Here is a 14,262-nt window from a genome sequence, read left to right as displayed (position 1 = left end):
TGTTAATAGACTGTGGAAATTAAATGGCATTTCCATAATTAATCTTATGCCATTTTCTGATTACAAGTTTGATCACAGATTAAACTGATATCTCTTCCCAAAAGGATAATGTAGCAGCAAACAAAGTAGATTGACTGGGTAAATATGCCATTTTCTGAGCTGGTGTTTCTCAGAACTGAGTGGCCAGTTTCTCACTCTTGTGGATCTATCTGTGCCTTTAAACAATTGACTCCAAAGATTTTTCTTTTTTCAATATGTGCTGTAAAGGCTTATAAGCCAGTCATGGGAACAGGCAAGAGAGAGAAGAATTAATTTGCGCAGGTACTAAGTATCTGGTGTAATCTCAAATTACAAAGAAATCATTTATAGATTTTCAGATTATTTCAGTAAGAAAACTCTGCCTTACATGCCTAGGTGCTCACACATATTAGAGCACCCCTTTATTCTTAGATAGATCGAAACGGCTGGGTCAATATGCTTTTGTTCTGCAGTCTTTCTCCATAAAGCCTAGCAATCATTGTGCAGCCCAGTAAATAGTCCACAACGTGCACATTAGAAGAGATTAGCATAGCACATTCCCAATAAACATGAGGATAAAAGCCACACACAATTAAAATAACCATTTGAAGACACAAACTCCCTAAATTCACCAACCTTATGGTACATTTGTCACTGTGAAAAACACAGCACTGACTCTACATTAAGTTAATTCCTACTACAACTGAAGCACAATTTATTGCAGCCTTCTATTTAGAGCATATGCTTAGACTGTGAAAACATTGAGCAGGAATCAAGCCATCAGGCTGTCTGACCACACAAACTACAACTTTTGCTTCAACAGACTAAGCTAACTATTAACAGTAATTCTACAAAAGAGCCTCCTGTTGTTCTCCCTTACCCAATCTTTCCAAGAACATCCTTCAAATAAGAAAGAAGATGCTTTTTCCTTTCAGTTTGAGGTTTAGACATCTGGGAAGCTTAGTTTGAGTGGAATTCTTTCGTGTAGTTATTTAACTGTTACAGACCAGTGTTAATATCTTTTCTCACCTCTTCTTATCTTCACATATGATTCTTCACAACTTCCTGCTCCTACTCCCATGGGAACCATCTACCCTATCACTACATCTTTTTCTGGGGGGTTCATCAGTCTTTAGCATTTTTCTATAAATGCTGGGTGATTTATGGGATAGATGGTGGGTTTTGGGAAGTGAGGACCATGAAGGAAGCACTTAAAATGGAGTACTGAAAGCCTGAGACCATAACATTATTAGATTCAATCCAGTACAAGCCTGGTATCCAGTCTCTTGGAGCTCTGCTTAGACACCAAAGAAAAAAGGGCTGTGCACCCACCAGGACTGGAACAGAACTTTTCCTTTGTCCTTTTGAAAGGGAGAAAAATGTTGACAGCCCTAGGCCCTGCCACTTGGAGAGCTCTCTTAAATAATTAAGGCAAAATAATTATTCCTGAAACACTGACAGCATCTTTAAAACCCTTCTGTAATTGGCAAGGTCTATAGAGCAGCAGACAACCAAATTGTATGGTCAGTGAGGTCAGAAACCTCTGCTTTAAAGGTAAAAACATCTAAAGTTACTAAAACACTATTATATGCGCATGCCCATATGTGTATATACACATACATTTGGCCAGCAGGTCAAGGGAGGTGATTCCCCCCCTCAACTCCATTTGGTGAGATCCCACCTGCAGCGCTGCATCAAGCTCTGCATCTATCCTCCAGCATAGGAAAGGCATGGACTTGTTGGGATGAGTCCAGAGGAGACACACCAAGATTATTAGAGGGATGGAGCACCTCTCCTGTGAGGCAAGGCTGAGACAATTCTGTTTGTTCAGCTTAGAAAAGAAAGGGCTTTGGAGTAACCTAATTGCTGCCTTTCAGGTGCCGAAGTGAGACTACAAGAAAGATAGAGAAGGACTTCCTACAAGAGCATGGAGTGACACAAGGAAAAGTAAATTCAAACTGTAAGAGAATAGGTTTAGATGTGATATTAGGAAAGAATTATTGTGAGGGTGGTAACAGGTTGTCCAGAGGTTGTGGATGCCCCATTCCTGGAAGTATTCACAGCCAGGTTGAATGGACCTCTGAGTAACTTGGTCTAGTGAAAGGTGTCTTTGCCTTACAGTACTGCACTCTTCAGTGTTCCTTTCAAGGCCACTCACTGGACAGTCTCAGGTCACTGATACTCTTCAGGGTAACACTTAAGAGAATGACAAACTAGCAATATCTTGGGCAGAGCATCCAACCAGGATGCCAGAGCTGCCAAATTACCAGAGCTGGTGCAAATGCAGGGAAACCTGTAAAAGCAGAATTGAGAGAGAAAAGAAAAGGAAAAAGAGGTGAAAGACATTCTTTGGGCTGCATAGGATATGGTCCCAGGCCATATATTAAGACACTCAAATCTGATTAAAATAGCAGAATAAGTTAAGCATTCATGACCCTTCAAGCTGTTCCATGATCTCATTCTTCAGACAGTAGGAAACTTTCCAGTTTCTAGCTTAGATTTATTCTTTGCCCATTTCATACCCATTTGTTCATCTGCCAACATTGTCTTCAGCTTACACAGTTACTTTCCCTTCCTGGCACTTATCTTCCTGATGTGCTCTGCACTTTTGTTCACCTCTCAAAAGCCAGTCATATGTAGGAATCACAAAAGTTATAGGAGGCCATCCTCCAGATAACCTTCAAAGATCATTCTCTGCCCAAGACAAAGCCAGAGCAAATAACTGCCTACCAAGAGGAAGGCACCTTTGACATCTTCCTCTAACACATAAGTGCATAAGTGTTTTTGCACTTAACTTAGGTAAAAACAAAAACTCAGAAGCCTGCCAAAGCAGGCTACTGTACTGCAACTGCTTGTCACGTTGGAGAGAAAAAAAAAGAACAATTCTGTGCAACAGATACATCACTCTTACTTAATTACTGCCTTTCAGCAGCAAAAATAGTCATGCCAGATACCACATGAAAGCTCAAGCTGGGGAAGAAAAAGGAATCAAGTTATATATTGCAACAAACAAGATCTATTTGGTTCATTGGAAAATACACCATAAACTACTAGCAGAAGCTGATAGTAGAATGTTGTATTTTTCACTCTGTTCATACAAGTTTTTGTCTTTTACATTTTTAATAGGAAAAGATACCAAGATACATATATAATAAAAATATTAATAATTTACAGAATTTATAGGCCGTTTCTCCATTCTGCCCATGCTAGCTAGACACAGTAGTTTCTGATTCAAATTACGATTTTCCCCTGCTGGTCCCTGTCAGGTGGAATAGTCTGCTCATTTTCTTAGCATTTTCAAGGCTTTTCTTTCTCTTCATAATATATTTGAGTGCACAGTCATCTGCTGCCCTTACATAAAGGTCATAGGACATGTTCCACCTCACAATGCTGCTGTTCCACAAATGTTGGAACAGAATCCCGTCCAAGTTTCCTTGGAATAACAGCAGATACCAGGACAAAGTGAGAACTCTGTCTGCTTTTGCTTACCTTGAGCAGCTGCATAAAAACCCCATTGCCATCAGCAGGTAACAGTTGTCTGTGAAAGGTTAAAAAAAATCTGTCCACTGCAGTGCTGCTTTGGAAATGAGACAATTCATAGTCTTTTTTCAGAAAGCTTTGAATTACCTTCACAATTCATAGCAGCAGAATGGGAATAAGTAGCTCAAGGTGAGCCAGTATCTTCCCACTTTTTTTACAAGTACAGAGTTGTGCAGAAGTTGTGCAAGACTCATTTGAAGCCCCTAACTGCTAAATAAAGTATGAAATCTGTCTCTCCAGCTATTGTATAATTTTTGGAATTTCATTCCATGGATCATAAGACAGGGCCTGTAGCAGCCAAGCCCTGCAAGAATGCATGACATATTTCAGAAGAAACATTTATTATGGTGACTGGAATGCTTTAGGTCCCCCCACAAAGCCTCTAGAGGAGAATATGTCTATTTGTACTTCCACTGTTTGCTGTACTTTGTCTTAATTTATAACTCTACTTAGAGGTAAAATGATCTGTTGCTTTTTCCAATACTGCTTAAACATGGGAGTCACAGCACATCTTGAAGTATGAACATAGAGATTGCACACATGGATTCTTGAAATTAACTGTCTATATAGGATCTCAGGGCCAATTTATTGGCTAAAAGATGGAGAAGAAAAAACAGATCAATTCTCTATAATCTTCTGCAGAAGAGAAGGAAATTCTCTTTCTCCATTGTGAACTTCAGTGGACAAGGAGATGAACAAACAAATCCATACCCTTGCATTAAATACAGCCCTTAGAAAATGTAGGATGGGACAACACAAGATGATGAAAGCCAGGTCTTTTATTTTAAAAAAGATTACAGAATAGAAAATACTAATTATGAGAGACACCACCTCAGACCCTATAGAAAGGGCAGTGGCAATTGCAGAAGTGATTTTTTTTCCCTAGCAGTAGCAGAAACATGGATGTGTATAAACACACAAAAATAAAGCACAGCACCTAAGGGTTGCTATGAGGAAGTTAACTTCATCCCAGACCCAACAAACCACTTGGGGTAAGCAGGCAGAATTTGATCGCTCTTGGCTTTTTAACAACCCTTGCAATCAAGACAGGAAATTAAGCCTAAGTTAGGTTTTTTAATAAAACTACTTCAAAGTACCTGATCATCTGTTATTGGAATAGCAACAAAATAATTTGGAGGCTCTCTTCGACGTTTCTTAGAGAGTTCTTGTCTTAGGTCTTCCTTCTGGTCTTCTACAATCCCCCTGGGCCCTTCTTGGATATTACCTTGCTCCTGTATTATCTCTGTACTTTGGTCTTCCTTTTGCAGCAGCAGGTCTGCTTTTAGCTGTTCCTGCTCTTGGCTCTGGTCCTGCAGCTGTTCCTCTGTCACAGTCCCATTCAGGTTTGCTTTGTCTCCAGCCTGCATGCCATGCAGCTCCACCACTTCTGCTCTTTCCTCTTGGCTCTGATCCTGCTGGGCTTTTTCCACTTCTCCTCTTTGATCCTGTTTTTGGCTCAGAACCCCCTGTTGCTCCAGCTCCACCACAGCAAGCTCTCTCTCACTTTCAGATCTTGTCATCATCTCCCCCTGATTTTTTTGGGGGGTCCACTGTCCTCCATTAGCTAACACTCCTTCACCTTGGTTCTGGAGGCAGGTTACCTCTTCTGGGTCACGGCCCAGCTGCAGCTGCACAGTGACCTTGATGCCAGCAGTGCCTTGTCCCCACTGCTGGGGCTGTAGTTGCACAGTCACCTGTGGGAGAGATGGCCCTGGGCCCTGCTGCTGCAGCTGCACCTGCACCGCCACTGATGGGGCTTCCCATCCGGGGCTTGGCCTCTGAGGCTGCACCTGCACTGTCACCTCAGGGGAGCCCCACCCCTGGCTCATGTTCTGGGGCTGCACCCTGACAGTCACTTTTGGGAACTCCCACCCTGACTCTGTTGGTTGTGGTCCCACGTTTGGGGCCATGCCTCCCTGCACTGGCTGCCTCTGTGCGTGCACATGGATATCATTCCCTCCCTGCGGCCCTCGGGCAGAGGCCCGTTGCTGTGCTGCTGAGGGATGGTTTCCTTGGTCCAGCTGTACTGGTGAGCAGATTCGCTGAGCTCCTTCTGGGCTTTCATCTGCCTGAACATGCTCCTGGACCACCTCTTGAGGCTGAGCTCCCTCTGGACTTCCATCTACCTGAACCACCTCTTGACGCCGACTGCTGCACATCTCCCGTTTTATCACATTCATCCTGTAACAAAGCTTTCTTCTTCTAGGCTGGAGGTTCTCCAAGATCCTCCTCTTTCTCTGGGGCTTGAAGTACTTTTTTAAAGGAACTGGGGGAAAAGAAAAAAGCCCAGCAGTTATTTTTTAAAAAATATTTCAGTGTATTTTAAACTATCTTAAAGTTCACTCTGGGTTCAGTTCTGCAATTGGACTCACTCTGGGGCAGCTTCAACCCAGTCAAACAGCCAACTCTAAAAACCTCTGGAGAGCCTGACTGAAGATTGAACTACTGCTTCTAATCACTCTACCATGGTCCTGACTTCTGCTCTTGCCCTGATTAGGTCTCCCATGCTTTAAAGCATGAGTACACCATTTCACAGCATGCAGCACCACAGAGACAGAGGCCTTATCAAAGGACTGCAGGTGTGCTGCCTAGAGGTGGTACTCACAGAGATTAAGAATAGCCTGAGCCAGACTCAGAAGCTGAATACATACAGAAACAAGATTGCCCGTGAAGCTCTGGTCTCCTGTAACTGCAGCATGTTGCCATCCAATCAGACCTGCACACATGATTTTTTTCTTTCCTGTATATACCTTACAGGTTTTTTTATACAGAAAACTGCTGCCACATTCTCATTTGTCTTAATGCCTCCCATTCACCCTGTCTCATTCCCTTTTCCTCTTCTGTGAAGTTGCAGAGGGAGATGCTTTTCCCACCCATACTGTTTAGATACAAGTAGTGAAGGCACTGACAGAGCAAATGGATTTTTTTCCTCCTCAATGCAGAGGTTAATTCCACAGAAGCCCAAAAATACAAGAGTATTTCTTAATTAGTCAATGCAGCTCAATTGCACTCAACAGAAACAGCACTTTTTAAAGAAGATGTCTAAGCAAATAAATTCTACAGACCAACCTCTATGAGAAAAATATTTCACACCCCAGGTTATGACAGGCCTTGACTAAGTCCTTCCAAGTCATGGCAACACTGAGGGTTTTTTCCCCCTGAAACTATAAAAGGTAGGCAGATATTTTTATAAATCTACTCTCCAAGACAACCAAAATGTTTGTTCAAATTTTGCAGGAAAACTTGATCCCTTCGCACCCCCACAAAACCCACAACCATGAAAATAGTCAAAACTAAATAGAAAAAGTGTAAAAAAATTGACATACAACCTACATGTTTTAATGTTGGGTAATCCAAGAGAGAGGTAGTACAGTTATCTCTTTATTTAAAAAGATAAAAAACAACCCAAAAATTTATTTTTGTAGTGGGATAAAGATGACAAGTTTAAGAAACTCATATTGAATTCATATGAAGGCTATTATATGTCCTTTCCAGAATTCAGATGTTGGCACTTTATTCCATAGAATGGACTAGTTTTTAAAAGGATGTTTGAATGCTTGCATATACTTCACATGTAATTTCACTCATCAAAAAGCTACGTTACTTATACTTTATTATGCTTTAAGAATTTTGTTGACTGTATGTCAAAACTAAAGACTTAAAGAAACTACTAAAAATTTTTAAGATGCGAGAGGTCAAGTGCTTATGAAAGTAGACCAATCTTATCTCTCTGGAGAGAAAGAACTGTGGTCATAAACTAGCGATGAAATTGGCTGTTACCCATGATATTTGGGACTGGACTCCAAAAGAAGCTTTTGTCCTTTGGAAGAGTGTCTAATCAGGGATATGAAGAATCCCTGATCAGCTCAGTGATCCTTAATAAGGAAACAATCTAACAAAGTACTTCATCCTGAAGCAGCACAAAACTTACTTTCAAACATCTCACTGACCAGTTTTGACAAAAACAAGCTCTGCCTTTGTTTTCATGTCTTCAATGTCCAAATGAGGAACTAGAAGAAAAGAACAATATTGAAGTCTCCCAGAGAAGCCCTTTCAACCATGTAACTGCTGTAAAGCACTTGTTCATTTTTTAAGTACTTATAATGGCACAGCAGCTCCTGAGACACCATTACACTCCTCTGCCTTCTCTCACTGTCATGGATCTTGAGAAAGCAAGCCTTTTATTCCCTTTCAGAAGCCATTATGTAAATTAAGCCTCAAACCAGTGCAAGCTTTGGTAAGTACCTGTAACAATAGTTCAGTCAGCTTTAGATAATGAACATCTAAATTCTCTGTAAACAAGTATTTAGAAACATGTAGGTGAGTCAAAGTTTAATGCACCTACAGTGACAGGGTTCATGCCACTGAAACATCATAAACAACACTGAAAACTTTGTTTTACTACCAGTGTGCAGCTAAGGCATAACAGAAGTTTTAAAAGTACCCTTCTCTTGCACTCAGCCTAAGCTGCTCTGTGAAAAACCATTAAAACAGGTAACATCTTGTAACAAGCTGCTCTGGTGTTGGACATTTGTTGTTGGCTTTGTTAGGCTTCCTTTCCTTAAATAACACGTAAAACCATGTTTTACATGTTACTTAATGTCTCTTGCATTTGTGCCTGCACAGTAACCTTCAGTAGGGATTTCACAGACCGTCATCAACCTAGCAAAGACAATGCAACAGCTCAGGTTGAATATAGAAGAATCACACAGAAAGAAGCCTCAATGTCCTTTACAAGCTAATGGACTATTTTAATGGTTTTCCATACATAGCTTCAAGGTACTCTAATCAATATTGCACAGTTCTGTCCCTACACTACGGTTTTGCTCTTAAGCCTGTATTGCTTCATATGTGCACATCTCCCACAAAACTTTCATTAGATAACCCCACCAATCTAAAAAGAGCTAGAGATGCAACTATTACCCAGCCATCCCTACACTGCTGCAAGTCCTTACAGCCATTGTGTGACTGTCAACAAGCTGAGAATTATGGGCTCAGGTTTTTTATGCCTTGACTTAGTACAACCTAAACTCATCAGAGGCTAATGAAATGGCAGCACCTTGCTCCTTCAAATACTTCAGTACCTGTGTAAAACAAAACGTTGCTGGATATCCTGAGTGGTAGAAGCATCCCAGAGAGCCCCAGGCTTTCCCCAGGTCCCCCTTCTAGCTTTTATCCAGAGCCCTGCCAAGCCATTTAGGCCAGGTGACAATGCCAAATACTTGTCCACACACAGCAAGGTCCAGTGCAATTTGGGCAGCCAAGATCCGAAGACTGCAGTCTATACAAATAGGAAAGGTTCCTGCTCCTGTAGCACAGAAATATGCCCTTATGAGGTCCTGAAAAAGGCAGGAAGACCACCCACCTGCATCCAAAACATTTAAACCATGAAGAAAGCTATTTCTTCAAATAAATAGTTTGCTCCATTTTCAGCCTTTTGACAGACAGAGCTCATGCAGACCCTTGTATCCCAGCCAGCAGCTCTGAAACAACAAACACACAAGCTCCAAAGGCAAGCTTCCCCTACCCTCAATCCCATGCCAAAGGCTGGGGACAGATAACTGTGCCTAACCCTTGATCAAAAGGGTTCAGGAATATCCAGAAGGAAAGCTGACCTGTCCCATGAAGATGCAGGCAGCATTTGCCCAAAGATGTGTCTTTGCTGCTTCAGACCTCAGTCTGATACTTCCCACTTCCTCAATCTCAGAAGAATCAAATGCCCAGTGTGGATGACAATAGAAAATTAAACTCTGCTGCCCTAGATTTGAATTGCAGTGCAAAGCAATTCCCCTCTGCCCAGCTGACTGCATTGCCAGTATTAAGAGACACTCTGGAAGGCAGGCAATATTCACTTCTACTCAGAAATAGATTTTGTGCTCCATAGAAGTGCTGGAAAACTGCTGACTGGCTAACATTGCCTCGGTGTCTCTAAAGGATGATGTTGAAGTCTGCTTACAGCCACTCTGATGCATGCAAAACAGCTTCACTGCACAGAAAAGCCATGCAAAGAGCTTTTACACAGTTCTGCTTCATCAGATAGATCAGAAACTCCTCAGCTGTGACAGTGACACTGGTCTGGAAGCCCAAAACAGTCTGTTTATAGGCCTTTGTGTAAAAGTCTCTCCCTTGTTACTCAGTTGCAGGAGAGCAGGATGCAGATGCAGTTCAGTAGCTGAGGGGCAGATTTGAATCTCGGGTTCTGAGGGAAGCTTAAAATGCTGGAGATGAAGGGAAGATTTACCAGGCCCTGGACAAGCATAGAGACACACCTACTATAATAATTCACTTCCTGTGTTTTGGTCAAGATCTGAATGGCTTCCTGGGCTTTCAGTTCTCCCTCTGTTCCTCTTCTTGACAGAGCTAGCAGTTTACTGAAGTAATCTGATGCACATGAAGCAAAAGGCATTTGAAGTGAACAACCTTTCCTGCAGCACCCAGGTCTTTTTCTCTAAGCAATACTGCCCTCTGGCAAGCCATGCCTAAAACATCCACCTCATCCTGCCATGCCAGACGGCTGTAATTATATAAGTTGCTTTCCTCAGTCTTATGATATAGTTGTGTGGTACCAGGCCTTATTTCTTCCTCTCCCATCCCCCCCCCCCCCCCCCCAGAATAATTGCATGCTTTGCAGACTGGACATCTCAGATACCTGCTTTTTCTGTTAAGATGCCTTTTCAGCATTCAGCTATCACAATGTTAGAGGAGAAGAGGAAGAAACAAGTCAAGGAACCTGACACAAATACTCTTAGAACATTTCTATATGAATTTGCATCCTTTAAGTCATCACAGTATGCCACAATTTCTGTTCATTTTATTCCCTATCAATCAAAACTAAATTAAGTTAGATCAAGAGAAAGCACATAGACATTTTTTGGGCCTAAGATTCTCCTTCTTACCAGTTTATTGCACCTTCATAAGTCGAAATTTTGTTGCAGTTGATGAGAAATTATAGCAAGAAGAGAGAAACAAGTTTAAGTACAATTAGAGATCATCCATAAAATAATATTTCAGCTAGAGAATTGTTTTTCTGAAATGTATTTGGCCCTGTCTCATCATACCTTTTGCTAGAGGTTCACTACAGGGCTAGGAGGTAGTGTGAAGGTGGAGGGAACACAGAGCCACAGTTAATTAATCCATAATAGCAAATGAGTGGCAACAGTGTTCCATGGTCTGTACCTACATGTTTCTTCAGACTGGACCAAAACCCTTTAGACTGAAGTAAATCCTTCAGCTGCCTTACTTATTTGTATGTAACACTGCTGATCAAGAGGCACAGAAGTTCCAGAGTTTCTTGACATTCATTAGCTCCATTTTCTCAGTATAAAAGTGGTAAAATCTGGCAATTCACACCTCTCAAAACTGATACTGTATTTGGTGATGTCTATTTTTCTCTGATTAGTCACCAAAGTAGCCAATGAGCTTCCCAAAGGCAGAATTCCAAACTGCTGTTTAGCAGTAGGCCACTAAGTCCTTACCAAGGCTAAATTTAAAAGGTTTGTTCACCTACAGAGAGGAAGCCAACAAAACTGGGTGGAGGGTGAAAATAAGAGAAATGGGAGCTCTGAAATGAACAATATTTATGTTTGGTGGAAAGACATTAGAGACAGAAACAGCACCCTTCATAGGAGCAACACATACTTTACAAAGCTGCTTTTTCCTTAGTGGCTCATTAGGATTCCACACTTTGTCAGACCACACTGAATGAATTGTTCCCAGAGTAGAGATGAAAGATAAAAAAGGCTTGACTTATATTTAATGATTCAGCATTACCCTATCTGTATGTGGGTGGAGTTTCAGCATATAGGATGCAGTATGCATATAATAGTGACTAGGGTGTCTCAGAGACCACCACTAACTGGTGGAGAAGGAAAGCTGACACCACCATTCCCTTGAAGATGAATGAAGTTATTAGCTTTCCAATGAAAGTGTATAGCTTGCTTTATTAGCCATTGTTTAAAGCACCATAATTAGAAAAAGTGTTAGATATGCAAGATAAACCATCCTCCTTCAAATACTACATGCTCCCCTGCGAGTTATAATCATTATACATCGTGTTAAAGAGGTTTTGTAGAAGTTTCTTTACAGTGACTAGAACCATGCAATCATTGTGCCACTTTCACATTGCAGCAGAAAAACCAATACATCCATAAAATGTGTCCCAGTCATTGCTTTTCTTTATGAGGATCTCTGAGCAGCTATTAAACAGTAATTATCTTGGATGCTGTACTAATCTTTTAGGTGTAATAGAGGCAGATATTCTGCCCATTGTCAGCTGGTTCAGTTGTTATCCCTGCTGCCCCTCTTTCCCTTAGCCTCAAGTGAAGCAGAACTCAGTTAAGGTATAATTCATCTGGCCAAGTTAGTCTGCATTTCAAAGTGTATCTTCATACTTCCTAAAATGAAACAAGTGTGCTACCCAAGATAAACTTAAAATTATTTGCATAAGATAATCAGCACACACTTGAGATTACTTTGATTTTTGGTAGGCATATAATTTATGCAAGCAAACATTCTTTAAAAAGGTAAGATTCATCACTTCTGATACATGAGGAACTAAAATACTGAGACTGAAGTTATAATTAACAAGGATGATGTTACAAACAATTAGCTGCTCTCCAGCATACATGGCAGGGGTGTCCTGACTTCATTACTCCTTCACAAAGGCAGCACCAGAGCTCCCATTAAACTGACAGGTGGGAGGGCTAAACTCAAGACTGATTTGAAAAAAATCTTTTATGGTAACCCCTCACTTGGGCAGAACCTTCAGGTCAAGCTCTCCACATCTGGACACCCTGAGCCAGTTCAGCCAAACCTGGCACCCCCATCACCCTTTGGCACCAGCACTTCTGAGGCACCCATGGGCCAAGTGAACACCACACAGGAGGGACATCTCTTGCACAAGGGCTTGTGACTTTATTGGAAAGCAGGTTTTGTGTGCATAGGTGGGGTTTAACACTATCAGATTTACAAATTCTACAGCTGTGGCTTTGTGACAACATAGTCCAGGTATTGTCCCCTTTCTCCACCACAATTTCTCATTGCACTTACACAGATTCCATTATCTCAGCTATATTTCACAAGTCAGAATAGTTTAAGTGTCTACTTCCCAGCTATCAATTCAGGAGATAATCTTTAATCCGAAATACAGTGCATTACATCACCTCAGCTTCTGCTTATGATTGTCTCCTGCAGCATCCAGCCAGAGTGACTGTCTGCCGTCTAAAGGATTTACTCAGTAAATTAATGGCTCTTCTTAAGTATCTCATATCCACTTAGAAAAGCAAATATAGATTATTTGTTCCTTTAAAAAATTTATTCTACAAGCACACAAGAAGTCTCCATCTTAAGTGACTGAGTATCTAGCCTTGGAGAGAGAGAATGCTGTATTTGAACAGCTAAGCCCTCACAAGTTTTAATTTATAGCCATATTTCCCAACCCTGCCTCAGCATCCAAGCCACTCACTGTCAGATCCTTAGTTCACATCTCCCTGAAGCCTTGCTAATCAGACAATTACACAAACACTGCTCAGACAAAAAGAGTGAAAGGACTCAAAGACAGACATTCTTTAGGATCACAGGATACAGGCAGAAAACTGCAGCCTGGGTACCAGTCAGCTGTGCAGAAAGTGGTGCAAGACAATACCTGACCACCACAGAGCATCCAGTCCTCCTTCACCCACAGCAGCCTGGGCTGCAAGCAGGGCTAGAGGCAGGCAGAACTGCTAAAAGTCAGCATGTTCCTCTCCAGAGGAGTATACCTGAAGGACCAGAAAAAGTATCTCTCAAGACCATTAGAAAACAAAGCACCTCAACTTTTTTCTTTCTACTTGCTTGGAGACTGGAGGTCATTTTAGAGAAACAAAACTGCAAATATCCTTTAAAAAACATCTGCCCTTTAAACAAAGAATAAGGAATTATTTTAATCTTGAATTCTGTTACTAGATCTAAAACTGCCCAAAGGTACTAGTAAGTCACTGGCTTTGACACAATACCTAATGCATGCATTATACTATAAATATGTTGTACCTTTCGTATAACAGAAACATATCAGCTGGAAACTTATTTAGTTCAGCTAAGCATGTTTCATGTTATTGTGAAAATTACCTTTTTGGTATTTAAACAAGGGTTTTAAGTTGGTAGCTTATATAGTTAATTTGCAAAGAAATATCTTTCACTTCTTTATTAAGTGTTTCAAACTACATTTTCCACTCTTCTGTTCAAAGGAACATAATATGTACCTAACAGCAAAACTGAATATTTTTCTATAAGAACCTGCATTACACACACACTTCCTTAGAAATTTAAGCATGTTAAATAAAAATTATCTTTTTTATTGGTATATGTAAACAGAATGAACCATTGAGTCACAACTGGGACGATTTTTTCTGCCATGTAAACACACTTCTGCAGAGTCATACTCCTCTTGCAGTTCACCCTGCACTGAGGAACTGCAGATCTAGTCAGACATGAAAAGGTAATTTGTTTTGGGTTTTTCTTTTCCCAGCCTCCCTACCTGTACACTCAAAGGAAAACTCAGGAAAATCAGTATATATGCACAGTCCAATAAACTACTTCTATTTCAATAAGTAGCTCACATTATGCATGCCTTCTGTCAGATGAACACAGATCCCTTTTCCAAAAATTATATAAAAGCATCTGAGCAGGGGGATGGAAACTGTGACGTAAGAGGCAGCCAGTGGAAAG

This window comes from Lonchura striata, chromosome 1 (assembly GCF_046129695.1).
Source record: "Lonchura striata isolate bLonStr1 chromosome 1, bLonStr1.mat, whole genome shotgun sequence".
In the NCBI taxonomy this organism is placed as follows: domain Eukaryota; kingdom Metazoa; phylum Chordata; class Aves; order Passeriformes; family Estrildidae; genus Lonchura; species Lonchura striata.
This window is presented reverse-complemented; position numbering follows the sequence as displayed.